The sequence below is a fragment of the Mastacembelus armatus genome, chromosome 10 (assembly GCF_900324485.2).
Source record: "Mastacembelus armatus chromosome 10, fMasArm1.2, whole genome shotgun sequence".
NCBI classification, from domain to species: Eukaryota; Metazoa; Chordata; class Actinopteri; order Synbranchiformes; family Mastacembelidae; genus Mastacembelus; species Mastacembelus armatus.
In genome coordinates, this window is record NC_046642.1 from 194271 (window position 1) to 215542 (window position 21272).

General features: G+C 41.4%; 1 long non-coding RNA gene across 1 annotated transcript in view; it reads left to right on the forward strand.

Moving 5' to 3' along the window:
* The window catches only part of LOC113144972 (uncharacterized), a 49377-nt gene extending 28115 nt beyond the window's left edge, over positions 1-21262 (forward strand). The window contains exons 2-3 of the long non-coding RNA XR_003297198.1: positions 20421-20494; positions 20589-21262. This is a non-coding gene — a long non-coding RNA (uncharacterized LOC113144972). The remainder of the gene's footprint in view (positions 1-20420; positions 20495-20588) is intronic.
* Positions 21263-21272: the final 10 nt, after the last annotated feature.

The following is a 21272-nucleotide window of genomic DNA, read 5'->3' on the forward strand; positions in this document are numbered from 1 at the left end:
CTCTCTGAAGAGTTACTGTATGATTCTAATGCATAATTATGTACCAGCTCAGCCATCTTTCCCTCAGTGAGTCATTTCCAGCGTTGCTCATCTTATTATTCTTACATATTTTGCCAAATGAATTCCTGTCAAAGCTGCTTCCTCCGCTGGTTTCTCTCCTTTTCCCTGCTCCTCCTCCTCTCCCACTTATTTTGGTTTTTCATCTCACGTCTCCCCTCCTGTGCTCTTCTCACTCTTGTCGTCTCCTCCCACCTTTTCCTCTTCTTTCCTATCTAGCCTCATCTCCTCCCCTCCTCACTGCAGACTCACTGTGGACTCCTGTAGATACCAAAAGGTCAGTAAATGTGGGGCCATTAAATGCACACACACACACACACACACACCAATCTCCACCTTAACATTATGGCATGGGCACACACACATATCCAAGCACACACTGTCACACACAAACTCATTGCCAGTCCAGCAGTTCAGTTTTTGACCCTAACTAGGAAGCAGCATGTGAAGGCTGACGTGTTTTTGAAAGAAGAAAATCTCAGTAGGTGTCTGTGACGGTGCTTTCACAGGTATGAAGCACACACACAGCCTGTACCATGGCAGGTCCTGCAGCTTCACACACAACGTGATCCACAGACTGTGACATTTAATTAATACTTTATAGAAACTGAGTTGAGGAAAAAGCATGACTTTTAGTTGAGATGACAGAACGACAGTAAGATATGTGTGGCCTTTATTAGTGTCCAAGTAACAGGAAGTATTCAACAGAATTTCTCTATTAAAATATATAAAACTTTAATTTATTTTCATTTTTTGAAAAAGAACCATTAACATACAATACAACTTCACTAGATTCACAACTTTTATAACTTACATTATACACATGACAGTTATTTGAACATAAAACATGTCACTCTGAAAAATGCAGATGTGAAACATAAAGACAAATGTTCTGTATAATGAATATTTGTAATTAAGAAAATGGCTTGGACTAAACCCCTGAGGTGCTTTTAGGGGCTGCACAAGATCTGATGCACATCTCACAACATTTCATTGATGGACAGAGGTTTCTGTGAGCAACTGACATCCTGAGACCAAAAACAACAGACCTTTATTTCAGCATGAAGCAGGTTCAGACCTGCGAGCTTTAATTTCAATAGGTAATAAATAATAATTTAGTAATAAAGATTTGAATGCATTTCCAAACAAACCTAATTTTTAACAAACACATAAAAAGGAAAATTCCCTGAATGAACTTTAATAGTTTATGTTGTTATTAATTCTCCACTTCAGCCATAAATGTGATGCCAGTGAAAAATGTTTCCTAACACAAAAACCAAATCAGCTTATACAACATCTTGCATGTGTTTGTGAATATTTATAGTTTATTCTGCTGCAAGTAGCTATAAAGTCAGTTTTTGCTGCTTTAAAATACAGATCATTTAAATCTTAAGCAGGAAGCTGTGACAGACACTTTGCATTATACATTCATTCATCTAGTCAGTGGGTTCTGTATCCACAAACCTCCACACTTTCATGCACCCTCTTCTGTGACTATGACGCATGTCAGGCTTGGCTGGGAAAATCATTTTTGAAGGCAGCTCCTCTGTCACAGTAGCCCAACCTCCAGGCATCGTACCCCAGTGGATGCTGTGGTTTCAAACAAATTGCAACCACACAGCGTGTTCTTCTACTCCGCTATGCCCGGGACAAGGTCAAGAAATTGTTTTTGCAGAAAGCACAACAAAGGCACAACAGCCTGCCGGCCTCCACACCTCGGTGGTCACCACATTTTGCTGCCTGTTGCTCCCTGTGCATGACAGACACTGTCGATGTCAGAAGCAGAGTGGTGATAGGAGGACTCGAGTTTTTGGCAGCTTCTGACAGGGATCCGCTCTCAAGGCAATCACCCAGTCTTGTTTAATTCAAAGTCCTCCCACAGAAATCTGGCTCCAAGTCGAAGGGCTCTAACGAGCTTTAAAACACATCTAGAAAGCTTTCATGTCACCGCTCATCATCATCAGCAGCATCACGTATACCAGCTGCCCTCTAATGAGACTTTAGCTTCCACATTGCATTGCTGGTGTTTCTCTATGGTTGTCAGGTGACGTGTGAGATGGTGAGATGCAGAACATGGACCAAGTATATATGTGTGTGTGTGTGTGTGTGTGTGTGTGAGGGTGTGTGTGTATGCGTGTGTGTGTGTGTATGCGTGTGTGTGTGTGTGTGTGTGTGTATGTGTATGTGTGTGTGTGTGTACATGTCTATCTGAGGACAATTTGGCTGCCAATGACAACAGTCAGTCCAAAACGTATTAGCCCACAGAGATAAGTTTCTGTGTATGTTATGTGTGTTTGCAAGAGTCAGTTTTACATATTGAGCGGCTGCATGTATTTACACGTCTGCCATTAGTAATTAGTGTTTGTGTGCTTGTTGTTCATGGTGTGGGTACCACAGCTGGTTCTTACACTGTGGGGACAAGTCTGGGGACAACAAGACGTTAATCATTTATTTGAGGGCTCAGGCTTCTTGGTTTATCTTCACATTAGGCTCAGGTTAATGTACGGACTGTGGACTCATTAGGCTTGTTCCTGTAGGCCTCCAGGAAATGACTCAATCAGTCATTAAATCTGCTCCATTCAATCGGCTTCATTCAAGTTAATGCGATGTCCTCACAAGTGGCAGAACTGATGTGTGTGTTGCTTGGTTTCAGTTCATCCTCTTCCTGTAGAAGCCCCATAAATCAGCTTTTACTGGCCTATATTGCTTCACAAGATCTGATGCACATCTCACAACATTTCACTGATGGACAGAGCTTTCTGTGAGTAATTGACATCCTGAGACCAAAAACTAATACTTGTATTTGTGCCAGTAGCCACGACAGTACCAAACATGTTGTCTCTGGTCCCATTACCATGCCCTGTGGTCAGTAGTACCTCACCAGCAAACAGCAAGACACTGTAGAAAATCTGCCCCTATACCAATGACTTAATTCTTCTTTATCTTAATGGGTTCATATACAGGCCTGATAGCAAAACTAAATTAATTACAGGCACTAGGAGGATATTGGCTTATACCTCTGAGGTTTTGTTTCTTCGTTATCGACTAGTGTTTTTTAGCTCGCTGGCTGAGATATTGGCTGAGAGGGCAGATGTCAGAAAGAAGCACGTAGATCTCCTAAATCACAATTGGCATTAATTGTTTTCTGTGAAATGCTTAATGCATTCAGTCATTCGTTTATTCATTTACTCATCCAGTGCTTATATTTCCTTGCCACATGGCCATCTCATCCAAACCTGAACCAGGACTGTTTACAGCACAGTGAATTATGATCAGACTGTGGTTTTAACAAACTAATCCAGGGACATACACAGATTTATGAAGAAAAGCACAAATTCTACCAAAATTGCATTCAGGACCAAACACCATAGGCTATGGTCGTGGACAGAAAGTCATCTTGGATATGAACGGCGGCAGCAGCAGTGACAGCTGACGGCATCGCTCTGATCTCTCCAAGGCGCCTAATTAGACATGAGATGTGCAACCGCTCACAGAGACGAATGGCATGTTCCCGCTGCAGCTTGAAGGCCAATTTAGCCAAAAGAACTGGTTATAATATGGTTTTGTTGTCGTCTGGACTTTCTGTGCAGCAGATTCTCTGTGCAAATGTAAAGCATGACCACACACATACTGTATCTATAGTAGTAGTGAATTATTCACAGCCTTTACCTCAGTGTTGACATTTCCAGTAATGGTGGCAGACACTGATCCCACCCAGCTGAAGTGACTCAAGCTGCTGACTGACTCTCATTACAAACACATACAAACACTCACTATAAATAGTCCAATCACAGGTCCTGCCTGTTCTCTCGACCTCGGCTTACTATGAGGCAGAAATTGCAGGCTATTAGAGGAATCACAGGCTGTTTTACCAATAACAGGAACAAGCCATTTGTGACATGCTGTGTCATTTTTTTCATGCCATTGCTCATCATTAGTGAGGTCTTTATACAGCAGACAATCACTGAGTCATTATGTAAACAGGAAAATATCCATGAAAGCCACGGGAAGCACTCAGTGTATCTGAGAAAGGATAATGGGCAGTTGAATAATATGTGTGTCCAATCTCTAATCGCCTTTCTGCAAAAGTCGATATTAGAGGATGTTCAGGTGAGGAGACATTCATGAGAGTGTGTTTTCATGTCAAACTGCTTTCAGAAAACGTCATGAAATGAGCTGGATGTCTGAAAATGACATGAAATGTGTGGCAGACCTAGTTTAAAGTTCAGTGCTTTAAATGATAAATAGTTTGATGAAGTTTCCGTGTGTGCACAGTGGAATTATTTCACAATGTAAATATAAAACAAGACATCTGAAATCCGAAGTGTTGTACAAATGACTGCTTTTTGCAGTTTTAAGTAAAAAGAAAAATGTTCAGTTATTTTAGTGTAAGTTGCATTTACAAAGAAGCCGTGCTTAGTGAGAAACTATTTAAACATCACTCTACATTTACATTTGAACTTACACTCAAACAGGCTGCAGGTGTTGCTGAAAAGTGAGAGCAAACCAGGTGCAGCCTCTGTTCTGCCTCAGCCTGACCATTGCACTACCTGTGCAGAAGAACAAAGTTAAATGACAGAATAAAAATATCCAACTGGCTCAAATGTGGATTTCCGAAACGCTAACCTGCGACTTAAGGCTTCAAGTCCTGAACTGGATGGAAATATCTGAGTGTGGAAGCACATCCAAGCTATTTTTGGAGGGCTCCCTGTCAATCTGCAACCCTCAGGTTTCTCCAGAGGATGCTTTTAAACTTGACAGCTCCTGGGTGAGAATGTGAAGCAACATGTTATGGGAGATGGATCACTTTTGCCTGATTATATAAAGGTTGCTAAAACCTGACATTTGTTCCACCCACTTGACACCACGATAGCTGGCATGTGGTGACACTGAGAAATGCCACGGCGAGCGGCGACAGTGTGTGAGCTCTTTGACACGAGATGTGTGTTTCTTTTTCATAGCAACTCAAGCTGTGACAGCAACAGTCCAGATGCTGCCTGCTCTCAGTTCTTTGGGCAAAACAAGCAAAAAACTGCCTGATAAAATGTAAAAAGTAGGTTTTGTGAAAAGGACACCACTTCTAAAACGTAAAACAGATGATGAGCATGTTTGTGGCATGCAGAGAGAAAACAAGGGCTGTGGAGACAGGCTGACGGTGTGTGTGTGGAGAGGGTCAACATAAGACTGTAATGTCTGCACACAGCAGCTGCAGCACTGAATATGATCTGCCTTTTCATTTCAGTGTGAAATGCATGAAAATATATGTGCATTTATTCTTTTTCTGTGGCTGCTTTCAGTAAAAGTGCAGGACAAATTATTTCATCACTCAGAAAAGCAAAGAGGAGGAGAAGGTTTTGAATCTTTAGTTTTCTGTACATTAAAGAAATAAAAATGAAAAGAAAAGAGAAAGCGGAGAACAAAAAACACTCCAAGAGACAAACAACATCTCACATAAAAGAAGATGGAAGTTATTTTATGTTGAATTTGGTTTTATATTTGTGCCATTAACAAGCAGAACAATGCAGCTCATTTCGTGCTGCCATTCATTTGAAAGAATATCCCCAACGCAGGCGAAACTGCAAACAAATTTTCTTTGTTCCCTAGAAAATTATCGTCAACACCAGATTAAACGAAGTGGAAGTGAAGGCAGGTGAAGTAGACAGAGGCACCAAATCTGTTCTCAGAAGAATGTTGTATAAATGATTGAAGCTTTTGTGGCTCATGCAGCAAAGAACAAATCCCAGTGGTCTGAAGCTCGGGGCTAAATAATTGTCCAGCAGTCCTGGAAATTACACCCTAATAGTAGCTGACTACTCCCCCCGATTGTTGATGGGGGGAGATTGGCCTGACAACACTGATAACGGTGATCACTCCATCTTCCCTGCACTTTCATTGGTCATTCAGCACCATCTTGATATAAAGGTTACACATCTGTCGTCACAGAACTGCAGCTGTGGTTCCAGATGATGAACTGAAGTCACCAGGACATGAAGCAAAGCTTTTCATCCATCAACCACAGCGACTTATGAGAGTCAAACCTCGTCTGTACTTTGAATACTCAGAGGATTTTCTGTTTTTCGTTGGAGCCTGAACAATGACTGGATTTTGATTTGGTATATATATATTTATAAACTACAACATCTAAATGTCCACCACCCACTGCTACTGGAAAAATGAAATGCTAAACAAATAGCAGCTAATGAGAAACAGTAGCTCAGACAGTTAATACACAGTCAACATTATGCTCCAGGTGCCTGATCTGGTGGTTTATGTTAAAACAGTGTGTTTATAATCCAAAGTCCTGCGTGTTTGGGGTCATTCATGTAACGAGTGAACATACAAACCAGTGTGGATTCAGAGTGAAGCCCAGCAGTGCTGGTTGTAAAGAGCATTGTGTTAAAGTGATATATGTTCATCCTGTTCACTAATCATTCAAGTGCACAGGAGCCCAACAAAGATCAGGACAGCACTTGTAAATATATACGTCATTGATCATGGCCCAAAAAGCAGGGAGCCCACAGGGATGTGCTGCTTTCAGAGCAGGACAGGCCTGAGTCCTTGTTGATTTCTCAGGAACATGACAACATGTGTGAGGGTGAAAACTGGGAGAAGACCCCAGGGTCTGGTACGTTGTTCCAGGAAAATCCTCCAGCTCATGGGAAAAGATGGATTTCTGGCTTTGGTTGTGTTCATTTATTTTCAGGTGTAGAAAAAGTTTTCACCTAATCACAGGATTGACAGAAAAGCTCTGCCTTCAAATTGTAAAAACTGAAAAACAAAAACAGAGAATGAGATGGATTTCCCTTCTTGATTGTAGACACAATTATTGTGACATCCCTGCATCACAATCACAGCAGCTCTCTGACAACAGTAGTAATGTGATTCTGTGATAAATGTGTCACTTGACCTCACACTAGAAAGACTGATTCATGCTTAATTCATCTGGAGCCTGTTAATTTGGGGCTGTGACTGTATTTCTTACTACTCAGGGAAACTTCAGCTGCTTGGAGACATTTGCTAGTCCAAACATGAAAGTGCACTTGTCAGTTTCTGGAGGATGGACCAAAGCATCTTCACTCTTTATGTCTCCGGGGACATGAGGATGAGGTTGAGTCCAAACCTGAGTCCAGTTCCAATTCTGTCAAATCCAAATGCTTTTGAATCCCTAATTGAACTAGTTTAAGTAGTTTATTAATTTGAATACATTTAAATGACTCCTTATGTATTTAAAGTCTATTGCATTTATTTTATTTTGAACAGCAACAAAAAACAAACATAATATAAAATTTATTTTTACCATGTTATTAACACAAATGATGATTTTGATTGTGATTATATATATTAATTTCCAGACACAATGACACTGACATTGATAGAAATTGCTGTAATTAACTATGAACTAACTAGTTTTAATTAACTATTAACTAACTAGTTTTGATAAGTAATACATAGCATGACATTTGAGTTTCTTTATACACGTTTCCTTGTGTTAGAGCGGCCGGAGAGTGTGATGTGAATGACTGATTCAGTTAGAACTGGTTTATATTAGATATGATATTTTACCAACTGAGAACAGGCTTGAACTCGTCACGTCACCAACTTTACGACGCCCCTTTGCATGTGACACCCATTCCTTCTGGAAAACTTGCACCAGAGCCATGTTGCTATTAATAAGAACTAAAATACCCACATTCACATTTTTCTTCAGTGTTGCATGTTTTGCTAGCTCTGCATGTCATCTCTACAAGGATCTTTGCGGCGTTGAGAGTCCAGCTTTGAAAAGCAAAAGACGGGAAAAAATACTTAGTGGTCCCATCGAGCCCCTGACATTAGAGCGGTGGCTCCAGACGGCAGCTGGAGTCTGAGTGCAGCCACATTTCACTGTGACTCTCGTTATGCCGTGTATCTCTGAAAGCAGATATTGAGATGACACCTTTCATTTTCTGTTTTTCCCCACACAACAGCTGTGAACTCATGACTCCTACTTCACTCCTTCACAGCATTGTTCACAATCGCAGCATAAGATCAGTGTTATAAAACTCATCGACTCTCAGTGAAGGCCAAGTGAATTTCATGACTTTTCTCCTCACTGCCAGATAAAGCAGCAGAGTGACAACAATCTGCATCCGGGGGGCTCTTTTGAAACGAAGACACCAGAGAGCACATCTCAAGGCAAAATGTGATCGCTGATTATTCAGACATTATTTTATCATCACACAGGATTAAAGGATTTAGGACACACTCAGAGGAAGTCTGATTGCTGAGTCTCTGGGAAGGGCTCGCCACAGGGAGCAAGCATCTCACCACTGCTGTCTCTAACAAGGGCTGCTTACCTACAATAGGGAGACACAGGTTTTTATGGACAGTAGCTCACAGACACAGGTAAAAGGAGCCTTTAGAAGCCTAATGGAAACACAAGAGCACTAGAAAATACTCCCATTAGCAGCGGCTGTAGCTGGATTGATGCTGTCTGGACCCTCTTTCCCTGCCAGTGTGTCATGGGACTCTTCCCAAAGGCCAAAATAAAAATGAAGATTTAAACTGAAATATCAAAAGTGTTTTTGGGAAAGAGTTTTTCTCCCAGCTGCTTATCTGAAAATCATAATGCACATATTTAAAGCTGATCCAGTGTGTTCCATGTGTAGTATTTCTGTAGTATTCATAAACATGTTCCTGGTGTGTAATCACCAGAAAATACCAACAATTGTGTTTTTCATCTTAGAATGAGCGGCTCTCCTTTCACAGAGGCAGCCATGTTGCACTGCCATGTTTCTACAGTAGCCCAGAATGGACAAACCAAACACCAGCTCTAGACAAGGAACCATGTTTTGTTTTTAAGGCGAAGGCCATCGTACTATTCGTTTGCATCTGGAAACTGGGGTGACGGTTGCATTCTGCAATCTCAGCACTAAATCTCATTGCACCTTTAAGTCTTGGCCTGAGGGAAAGTACAATATGTGAAAAGGTCTCATAACTAATTCATATTTGCACTTATGGAACAAACATGATGGTATGTAATTTAAAAAATTAACATAGTGGTGAGTTATAAATATTTTATTGCTAACTGTCAGTCAAAAATGTCCACTCCCTGTATCATTGTTCTCAAACACTGGTCACTTAAGGGAACCAAGGAAAATTAGACGTTAGCCCATTTTTGTATTTAGGCTGTATTGTAGAAAAAATGATTTAAAACATCAGTCATCTACGTTTGATAAATAAATGGACAATCTTAAAGTGGTTGCTTGAAGTGATGAACCTACTGTACAAACTTACCAGCTGACTCTGCAGAGTTTTATGGGATGTCTCAGCTGTCCAGCCTGCAACTGTTTTGGCTCATGTTCTTAACTTTCATCATTTTCATCCACATAAAGCAGCTCAGCAACAGAGATGTGCTGCTGACTATGGTGCAGCATTTGTCAGTTAAAGAGCCAGAGATTTCCCTCAGGAGGTGGTGGAGACCAAACACTGAGCTAATACTGGTATATCAGTACTGTGTTCACTGCTTGTTTCTTCTGCCTCCAAGTGACCAAAAAAGTAGTTATTGAAGGTTTAAAGTTTACAGCTTCATACATTTGGCTTTGTTTATACACCGAAAGATGTTGAAAAGCTGTAATGATAAAACCTGGACACAATCAGACATGCAATTTAAGCTCTAAAATTCTTGGAAAGTGTGACGTAGTGCATCATGTGTGAATTGTTTCCAGGACTATTCTCTCCTTGTAGATGGACACTATCAAATGTCCCATAATTTACCACAAACTAAAGCAGAGCCTTCAAATGATATTGATTTTTTTTTTTTTCTGAGGAAGTACTTTGAGTCTGATTGACTGCCCGGTGTTATTGCGTGGTGAAATGCGTATGTTCATCATGACAAGCCTTTCACCAGGATGCATATTATCATCAGGTGTAATGGAGTGGAGGTAGGGTGGGCCTGCAGCTAGGACTGATTGTGCTGGGGCTGTGAGAGGGATCTGCTGTGCACAAATGCACAAATGCCCTGTTTGGTCATAACAGATGTGAGGGGGTGCAAGCTGCCCCCTTCGCATTTGCCAAGGGGGATTCAGACACATCCCACAATGGTATTCACAAGACCAGAGATTGGTTAATACTGTATGTGTGAGTGTATGAAAACAAGCTGGAAGGATGTAAAGATTTATTGCCTTGCAAGAGTGTAGGGACTGAATTCATAAGAGCAAAATGCGATGACCTTTAATATCAAATTTAAATCTGCCCTAAAATTCTCCTGTTCTGATTGTGTTTGGCATGTTTTTCAGCCCAGAGGCAGAAAGACCAGCTTTGGAGAATGAGTTTGATAGTCGATAAAAGAAGCGAGAAGATGTGATCTCATCCTTTCAGATAAGATCTGTTAATAGGCTGAAGGAGGAAATTTGCAGCCTTTATTTATGTCTTTTCTGGTTCCAAAGTGCTGTCTAATGGGCTGGTTTACTTGTCTTATGAATGCTATGTTTCACCCTCAGAGTTCTGACTGCCATGATGCAGTCTAGTAAATGTGGTCACCAGGAACATGAGCAAATCTGAAACCTTTATTGAACTTTTGTCTTTCCATCTATACACTTTTGTTGGTGTTGTTCATTAGCAACAACCATACACAGAAACAAACACACAGTTATTCTGGTTGAGTAACAGCTCAGAAACAACCAGAATTTGCTTTAGTTTAATTTTAGGCTGGGCAGCGCAGTGGATTAGTGGTTAGCACTGTTGCCTCACAGTAAGAAGGTTCCTGGTTTGAAACCCATCAGGGGCCTTCCTGTTGGGGAGTCTGCATGTTCTCCCTGTGCTTGTGTGGGTTTTCTCCAGGTACTCTGGTTTCCTCCCACAGTCCAAAAACATGTATGTCAGGTTGATTGGTGACTCTAAATTGCCCATAGGAGTGAGTGTGAGTGTGTGAGGTTGTTTGTCTCTATGTGGCCCTGTGATGGACTGGGGACCTGTCCAGGGTGGACTCCTGCCTTTCACCCACAGAGAGCTGGGATAGGCTCCAGCAGGTCCCTGGGACCCTGGTTAGGAACAAGGGGGTCTAGATGATGGATGGAAAGCACTTTGAATTGCGTAGTGTATGAAACGTGCTATACAAATAAATTTGCCTTTGCCTTTGCCTTTGGATGGATGATCTTAGGCTGCAGACAAAGGCTGGTGGTGGTCGTCCACACCAGGTCTGCTGATGTCAGTATATAACCTGAGAATGTTTAATCAAGATTTCATTTGGAAGGTGGAGTGTATGCAGATATGGGAATTACACTGTAACCTCATCATTGTTATAACTATGGGACATGCAGTGTGTCAGCTTTATCCCTTGATTCATTTATACCAAAACACACTAGCTGTGACCCTCTGCCTCTCCCACTCACATAGAAACCAAAGGAACGCATTTCACAAAACCTTAAAAATTTCCTTTACACTGTAATTGAAAGTGTGTTTGTCTATGCAGACAGAGCTGCAAATACCAGGTTTCCTAAAAACTACATTATCTGATTTTAGGGTCCCATGATGTTACTGAGTTGAGGACCAAGTTCATTTATCAGAATGTGGCCCTTGGCACAAATCTTATCTCCACTTAAACATTATTGACACAGTCTGTAACTTCCATTGGTGCTAATGGGAAATACACTTTTGAGTGTCTGGAGAAATAAAAAACTGTGGAGGTCAAACTGAAGCCAGGAACCGAGCCTGAGGGTTGCATCTCATTTGTACTGATAAAACAGTCATTCTCATTTCATTTTCAAAGTACATCTGTATTTGTGTGTGTGTGTGTGTGTGTGTGTGTGTGTGTGTGAGTGAGTGAGTGAGTGAGTGAGTGAGTGAGTGTGTGTGTGTGTGTGTGTGTGTGTGTGTGTGTGTGTGTGTGTGTGTGTGTGTGTGTGTGTATTATGGTGGATTTTGTGGGCCTGCTTTATTAGGTTTACTATGGCAGTCAAACTAGATGATTGCTGCCCTCAGAGGGCTCAAATACTAAATGCTTCATTCGTCAGATTTGGAGTCCACCTTGAAGTTTGATTAAATCCCTAATTTACTCTTGAAAGTGAAGTGAAGCTGCCTCAGCATTTACAGGTAGAAGCACAAAAATGTTGCGTTTCCTCGGTTTGATAAATGGATATCAGGGGTCGGTTGTAGCAGAAAATGTTCCTGTATGGTAATGACTTGTATACTGTAGTGTGACTGGAATCTCATTTATAAAGGCTGGAATACGAGGTTCAGTGCTGCAACAGAGCCGTCATGCAGCTATAGCTGAGGCTTCATGATAGCTAATCAGAAACACCATGAAGACAGAAACAGTAAATCTGAACTGTTTTCTGCTGCTACCAGGACTTTAATGACAGTAGAGACTAATAGCAGAATGTGTCTAATAATGTGTGACGTGTCTGGTGTTGTGATGGTGCTATAAACTGTGAAATCTGACTTATAGACTCTTGTGCACTATGATCCAGAAATATTGTTTTCTGCAGAGAAACCGAACAACCTGGAAAACTGAAGTCCATTTGAACCAGAAATATCATTGAGAAAATTAAAACTTAGATCATCATAATGCTCCTGAGCAAGGCAGACAAGCCCCAAACAGACAGTTCAGACTGTGGTTTTATTAGGCCACATCCTGGCGTGAATTCATTTAACTGTGACTGAGCCAGATCACATTAGTGATAAAGAGAAAGCATGCTCACTTAACTTTACAGACGCACGAAGATGATATAAAACAAACTGTATTGATCCTTGAGGGGGAACAGGCTTCCTGCCGCAGCAAAAAATAGAGACGTCAGTTCATTAAAGAAAGATCCAAACAGGAAGAAATAAAAGGCAAAGAATGATATAAATAAAAAAGATGAAATAGAGAAGAACATATATGAAAGGTTTTTCTGATGTTTAATAGCTATATTTATTAGCATGATGTCATGTTTCACAGTTCATATGTGGAGACAGAGAAGGAAAAACAAACTTGGACTTTCCTTTTTCCTACAGGAGTCAGGTTTTTCTGACACTAGTCAACAGGGTACATCATTTAGCCCCGAGGCACTGACTTCTGCTTACACTGCCAGGAGCTCTGTGGGAGCAGGATTTTATATTGAGCAATAGAAATCAGCACTATTCCCCAAGTGTCCTTTTGGACCTCTGCAGTCCCACTTTGATTAAAATACAGTTCAGAGAATAAAAAACATCAAAGTGACCTAGTTTTCTAGACTCAACCATTACATTTAACTCAGCTTTCCCTGACCTCTGCTTCGGCTACTGTCATGTGATGTGACTCGGTCTATGTCCCAACCTTCTGCCAAAACCTGAAAAATTAGACACAGTTAACTGTGGACTGTGGACTGCAACGCTGCTGAGTGACATGTTGTTTTAATAACACATGGTAAAGCAGAAGCTCGGATCAAACACTAGCAGCCAGTCAACAGATCTAAAACTCCACCCGCTGATGAAGACTGGCTAATATGCTAGAAAGCTCTGGCAACAGCGTACAAGTGAACCCTGATTTAGAATTATTAGTTAAAAATAAATGTAGTCATAAAAACTCAGTAACATTTGTTGTGCATGATAAACATCATATTTAAAATGCAGATATGAAAAATGCCATTCAGCTCTCATTAACAGGCTATGACCTTTGCAAAGCTTTTTGATTCCATTACGTTTTGACAGCGAGTCTTATTTTCCACAGACAAAATGCCATTTTCATTTAGAGGGTGAAATGTAACAGCAGAGAAGACACATGACATTTGTGATTTCTTTGTCAGTCTCTACGAAGGATCCATCAAGAACCCACAAGAGCTTTTTTTCTCTGTGTATGAAAATAAACCATATGTGTAATTCTGAGACTGATTTCATAGCCGGTTTTAGGGCCACCACCAAAACAAAAACATTGTCATGGATTTCGACCAACATCCTTGAAGTCACACAGTCACCTGTGTATTCCTTCAGGACACACTGGGTTTTCCCTCTGCACCAGCACCCCACTGTACTGGATTTGCTCTGAGTCTTATCAGCTCTCCACTGTTGGGCTGCGTGGGCTTTAGTGTTGTATAAGCTTTTTACTCCACTGAATGGAGGTTTAGAAACACCTCTGCTCTCTGACATCATTCATTCTTCCCATTCTCCTCAGCCACAAAAGACATTTAATGTTACATAATATCTCCCTTCAGCAGAAGAAGCCTGAGGATGTTTTTTCCTTTTTAGAAGTGAATCAGTAAAATGGGATTGATGATGATTTTCAGAATAAATGTTGACTGAAAGGAATGGGGGGAGCTGCCTGCAGCAACAGCTTGCAACATGAGTGGGTCTGGTGTAAAATAACTAGGTTCCTGTGCAGTCAGTCTGTATAATGTTATCTATGCTGTTAGTAATCTGTACTTCTGTCACCTTACACAATGAGAAAAAGGTTGTTAATGCAGTTTTTCCCCAAACTAATTTTCTTTCCCTGTATTTCCCATAGGTACCCAGTGTTTACACAAAGTTACTCCATGTTCCCCATTGTCTTGATTTCTTCCACTGTACCTATAAATCAGTAGAAACCAGTATTTCATTGGTACCTGCAAGCAACATACATGTTTGTCTTGTGTAATTTAGTCAGCTGGACTGTCTGTGTTGTATACCAACTGTACAGACATGAGCTGTGAGCTCCACACAGACTGACCCTGGTGCTGCATGTAAACTCAAAAACACACATTCTTCCTCATGTCTGTATATTTATGAAGGAGCTTTGGGATAAGTGCAAATTTTTGCTCATGTTGAAGGCACCAGTTTGCACTTTGCCTTGGCCTGCAGCCCTAACCCAGCCCTAACCCTCCACCTTAAGAGGTGACCGAGACAGTTTGATGTTGCTCAGTTATTTCGCCTGTTTCTCAGAGCTGTTTCTCATGAAACTGCTGAGAATTTACTTTAGTGATTTCAAATTGCAGGTCATAGACCGAATACCTTCACAGCTACATGGTAATATGACAAGGCCCTGTATGCATATGAAATGAAATACAGCAAAATCTCTACTTTTAAAACCCAGAGGCAAAAATCATTGTTTGCAGGACGATGGCCTGTCATTTGTTGGTACAGTGTGAGATCACATTGAACCGATCAATGCCTGCAGCCTCCCCGACTGCATCAGACAGCTGGTGAAGAGAAAACCACATGATGCGGCAGCCGGCATGTTGTCATTCTCCTCACGTCCTGCTGATTGGGCTCTGCTTTGAAGCTCAGCGAGTGGGGAGAGATTGACAGACGCTCACAGTCGCCTTCTTCTGTTTCACATGCCAGTACACCTGAGTGTGTACATTTGTGCTGTGTATCTGGTTCCTCTGCATCAGTGAGCATTATTCTTATTCTTATTACAGCTGATTATGTCAGAGGGCCCTTCTAGACCCTTGGTCCAGGGCTTGGTGTCCCCCTAATGTCAGCCGCTCTGCTTCAAGCCCATACTCGGCACAGATGTTTCTGTACACTGCGCCGGCCACTTTCTGGCGTCCATGGCGTCCATATACGCCCTGCCTGCTATGTGCTGGATTGTCTCAGAGTCCTCTTTGCACAGCCTGGGGTCCTGCCTGGTGTGGTAGACCCCAGCCTCTCTTAATCTTGTGCTTAGAGCTTGTTCCTGTGCTGCCATGATTAGTGCCTTTGTGCTGTCTTCAGTCCAGCTTGTTCTATCTGCTGGTGGTACATAGGTGGCTGGAACATTATTAATCTAGGCAGGTTTGCACGCTAGATCGTCTTTATGAGCTAAGTCAAATTTAGAGTTATATTTCGAACAGTGTCCAAAGGGCCTTCCAGGTACAAACACTGTCGGTTTTATAGACGTGTAGTTAAACATCATGCTTTAAAAAACATAAGACATTTCACCTTGACAGGCAGTAAATATATGTTATGACATGCATCATAAATTTAAAATGCACATATGTAAAAAGAGCATCTGGCTCTCATTGTCAGACTGTGACCTTTGCAGATCGATTATTCTCATTTCATTTGTGATGCCCTACAGAGACAAAACGCCACCAAAAGTAATAAAACACCGGATTGTGTTATAGGACAGAGGAGGAAAGGCTGTGACATTTCAGATTTCTTTTTCCATTTCTGCAGTCACCCTGCTGAAGAACCCGCCACTGATTTTCAGCCCCATCCAATATTTGAAAAGGAACCATGCACGCCAGTCCTGTCTCTAAAGATGACAACTGTCATGGGGCCCAGAGTCCACAGCCCATTATTTCAGCATGAAACTAGCTCCATGCTGGGATATGTTGCTGTGGGACAGAGGAAAGAGCCTCAACCAGCAAATGAGGGAAATTCTGAAGACTTGCTATCAAAGTCAACAGGGTCTCAGAGGCCAAGTGGACAGCTGGCCTGTATTCCAGTATGTACACCAGGAAGGAGCATATGGTTTGAAGAACAGGGCTAAATTTAAACATTTCTACTGGACTGCAACGGTTAAATACTTAAATTTATCTATATTCCACTTTATTACTGAATACATTAGCTGTGTGTTAGCTTGGGTGTATCTGTCTCATGAAGTCTTTGTTTGAGTGCTTGTATCCCATCAACTAGCTTTGTTCCACTCCAGTAGTGCACATTAATTAAACCACCATGGATGAATTTATTCTATTATTGGATATCTGTGCCGGTGAGTATCCCAAATGTGCCTGAGTCCCCCTGGGCTTCATGCATTGGCACAGCTCAGTTTGGCACTGGTTCTGCTATACAGGAGAAAACAATATGACGCTAATCTTTAAGAAAAGACAGGAAAATTGGATGTGGATATGTTGCCCTCTTCCCCTTAGCACTACATTCCCCACAACAGAGACTTACACAAGATGGATTTACTTATTATGGTGCCTGTGCATGCCAGTGAGCGAGACATTGGCATGCACAGGATCAGCAGCTCCTCTGGAAGAGGCTGAGGTCAAGCCAGGTTACAAATGAGGGAATAGCTACAGTAGAAACAAGCAGACAGAGGCCTATGTTTCTGCATTCCTTCGGCTGCATAAATTATTAGACAGTTACTAAGAAAATTACCACGTTAATTAACTGCAAATAGACTCCCTTTGTCTTCTATGCTTTGCATAATAACCTCATTTCAACCTGCCGGATCGGCCTACTGTGAGCTCAGTTGAATGGGCTTCTCAACACAATTAGGTTTTAATTGTGAGGCTCAATAGAATGATCAGAGGCTGTTTGTGCCTCTGCACCTTGGCAGAGAAGGGAAACACGCTGAAGGTTATAGAAGGTTGTCAGGTTCTTACTTCTCCATCAACAGAGGAGCTGCTTAGTGAGTGCTTTGTTCTTATGAGCTGTGAGGAATCCTTATCTGTTATCGTAGCATTCATGAACGTGCAGTTTGTACAAGGCAACGCATGAAACACACTGCATCTTCGTTGAAGTGTGTGCTTATTAAACGACTGACAGTATTTGTTTCTTTCTAAAGCCGACACTGACACTCAAGGCCAGATGTTGATTTGGAGTAGACGCCTTCAAGAAGAGACTGTTCTCAAGTGCCATTATTCTTATTTGTACAATTAATTTCATTGAGATTATAAGCACACAGTGGTCTTGTGCTTCCTCCCCACCTTTGACTGTGGTCAGAACAGGTAGAAAGACTTTTGTGTTGTCAAAGTAATGATGATCTTTTGTTTTGTAGCTTCCAACAAAACAGTCTCAGAAAAGTCAGAAACTTTTGACACTGTCAGTTTCTCCATTGCTTTAGGGCTCAGTATTACTTTTCGCCTCTGACTCATAAGCCCTGCAACTAAAGGCTGTCATGCAAACTTTTAATAACAAAGCATTAGCTGATATTTCACACCTCAAAGCTCATCATAGCCATTGCAACCCTCCAGTAGCATGTCTTTCATCCTCCCTGCGGCTGAAGAGATGCTGTTTTGTTGCCTTAACGTCCAGAAAACCCTCCAGTGAATTTTCAAATAACTTGACAAAAAAAAGCCTCAAGTTGTCAATGTCAGACATACATGGGTGCAGGCGCTGGAACGAGCAGAGATAGACCAGCAAGAAAAAGCAGAGCTTACTGCATTCCTAACCATCCACTTGTGTCAGCACTTTGTGGGTGTTTTTCTCTTTTCTGTAAATTCAACAGGGCACTGGGAGCTTTTCAGCCGAGGAGAGGATTCCCCTGATAAGTGGATAGCTTCTGTTTACATTCTCATAGGAGAAATATGTCCTGCGGCGTATCTCTACACTACTTAGATACGAACATATATCAGTCCACCTGTGTGCTGCCTAGTATAGCTCCTTACAGGCACAATCCCATTTCCAGCTCACTGCTTTATCACCTTGATGGCCTATAATTTATCACGCTCCAATGCAAGCTGCTGCATTATGAACAAACCTGAATCTGTGTCATTATGTGGGATATGCAATAAACTGAGTGCAATTCTTATTCCTGCTTTGTGTCAAAAAAAGATTGAGAATATCAATGAAGGTTTCTCAGAGACCATTTTAGCTTTTCAGATGTGTCCATCAGAATAATGATCACATGAACAGGCCTGAGATTCAGACAAACATCCCACGGGGGTAGAACCATTGAGATTTACTGCACCAACCTCTGCCCCTCTCCCCTGTAACCTCTCGCATTCATACACATGCATACATACACAAAAACACACACGTTCCACCCACTAACACTCGTAACTTGACGGTTGACTGACTAGCAAAGAAATCGGCCATTAGAAAGGAGCCGTGAGCAGCTTCTCAGCAGAAAATTAATGGGCCCTTGTTCATTGTGTTCCACTGCCAGGTACAGTCAAGGGCAGAGCTCTTAAAGAGACAAAAACAGAATTGAACAGAGCAATGGGGCTTTGTCATCTGATTTAGCTGCTTTTATTGCTGTTTGTACTGTGCTCTGCATCTGCTGGCCAAAAGAAATGTTTCTAAATACGTAGTGCAAGAAAATGCTAATGACCTTTTAACTTCTATGCTCTGTAAGGTTCACATAAAAATGACTTGATGGAAATAGGTATAAAGAGGCAGTGGATGGGTTTACCTTCAGATTCAACTGGTGTTTCTTTTTATCCCTGAGAATGTCCATGCAAGTTTTATGTACACGTAAAACTGTTAGATTAGTGAAGCATGCTGCAGATTTAAGTCCTGTCTACAAGACCACAAAATGCAAATGATAAACTCCATCCTCTTATCGATGCTTGAACATTGCAGTGCTCAGTTCACACTGCATATTAAAGTGTCCTAGTTTTCAGTTTTTCTGACTTACGTGTCATAGAATAGAACCAGTCTAATGAGTGTGAATAGAAGGATTCCTACATGTATTTTCTCTTCTGGACTGGATCACAAGTCTGTTGTACAACATCTCATCCTGAGTCACATCCCTAACATACAGTTTTTGTTTTTCGTAGCTCTGGCTCAGTGTTTGTGAATGCACTGAGCTTAGCTGAAAAGCAGGATGCATGCAGAGCATCTTCGCCGTTCAAGTCTTTAAAAAGCCAGTGCATCCTACACAGCACACCAGGGGTCCTCTCATTAACTGACAAGACATTGGAATTATTGTTATTTTGTTTATGCCTATTAAAAGATAATGCCATTGAATCTTGCAGTATTGCCTAGCCTAATTGTTAGGATGCTCAAATCACCTTTTAAAAGTACTTCCTTTCAGTACAACACAAATCAAAATACAGAAACACAATTTATAACTCAAGTAAATATTTTACTTTATATTTAAAACACATTCTCAATACTGCATTTCAAATTACATATGTAAGTGGTGAATGGACCCAGACTGTAGAAAATGGAACTGATGTCAGAGTAATCTGGATGTCAGGACATATCCTGCCCTGGTGGGATCCTGAGGTGCCCTTCATCCTCCTCCTCCTCCATTCTTCCTGTTGTCAAGTATTGATTCATCTCTTAAACAAGTTGCTTTTGGCTCTCTGCTTTGGTTTATTACCATTGCCAGAACTGTGAGTTCTCACATTAACGTTTTAAACTGTTTCCATGAGAACACAAGCAACTGAGATTGTGAAGCCTGTGCCAGAAATGCAGAGTTGTCTGCAGCGTTTTGCAAAGAGAGATGGTTATTTTTCAGAAAATAAGTGTTTGGTTCATAAATGCCAGGACTTGAGTGTGAACTACTGACACTGCAAAAGTATTTTCTCTTTTAGTTTGTCTTCCAAACAATGTGGGAATCTAATTGAGGTGGTACCTTATGATTCCTAGGGTAGTCTTTCGTCACTGAGCAGATGGAGAAACACTTTAATGTATGTTTCTGTTTTCTAAAACGTTTCCCTCCCAACACGTCCCAGAAAGGATATCATTCTTTGTGGTGGTAATGTGTTCTAATTATGATAGAAGCGGGTAACGTTATTGCACACTAAGAATGGCACCTCACATAAATTTAGAATTTTCTTTGTTTTCCTCAGAAAGCGTGAAGTGATTACATTACAGCCTTTTGTGTCGCTGTCAGTCTTCCAGCATGGCGGCGTCTCCCTCATTGGTAAGCATTCTCTCAACAGCCTCTGCTTTGTCATGCCAGAAGATGGAGAAATTATATTGACATCTTTCTTCTGCTCTTATGTTAATATATTCAGGATGACTGTGGTGTGATGGCATTGTGTGAAAACACCACTCCTCCCCTCCCCATCCTCTCTGCTTCTCCTCATCGCCTCTCAATGTATTTCTCCATCTGGAAAAGCAAATGAAACCAAGTGGGTCCGCTGTGTTCCTGGTGCCAAATTCATTTCCAGTATGGATGGGACTCACACTGGGATTATATCATGATTGTCCAAAACCATCAAACCCAGGCCATGGGACGGCAGACTGAAGTGGTGTTGCACTGAGCATCATCATCATAACCTTGAAAGACCTTCACTGGCAGAGAGACGGGAGTCAAGAGGGCCTCTGAGGCTTAGCTGTGCAAATAGCGCCCCCTGTTGACTACAGAAAAACACAGAATAGCATCGTAACAAGAGGAGATAGCTGTGCACATTAATGCTTCTGAAGGGCTCATAATAATGATCTTCATCTTATTGCCAGAGTGCCCGAGTCCCAGGAGAGCTGTATTTTGACTTTATATAGGGACGCAGGAATAAAACCAGTCCAGTGAAACCTCTGTTGAGAGTCACCCAGATTTATTTTCTTGCTAAACTAATTTTTAGCACAAAGGTTATTCTGGTAGTGTCCATTGGAGCCTCTTTAGAATCACCGCTTTTAATAATAACTGCTCTCTGGTGTATATTTTGGGGGTCATGTATGATAAAATTGTGCGAAGCCTG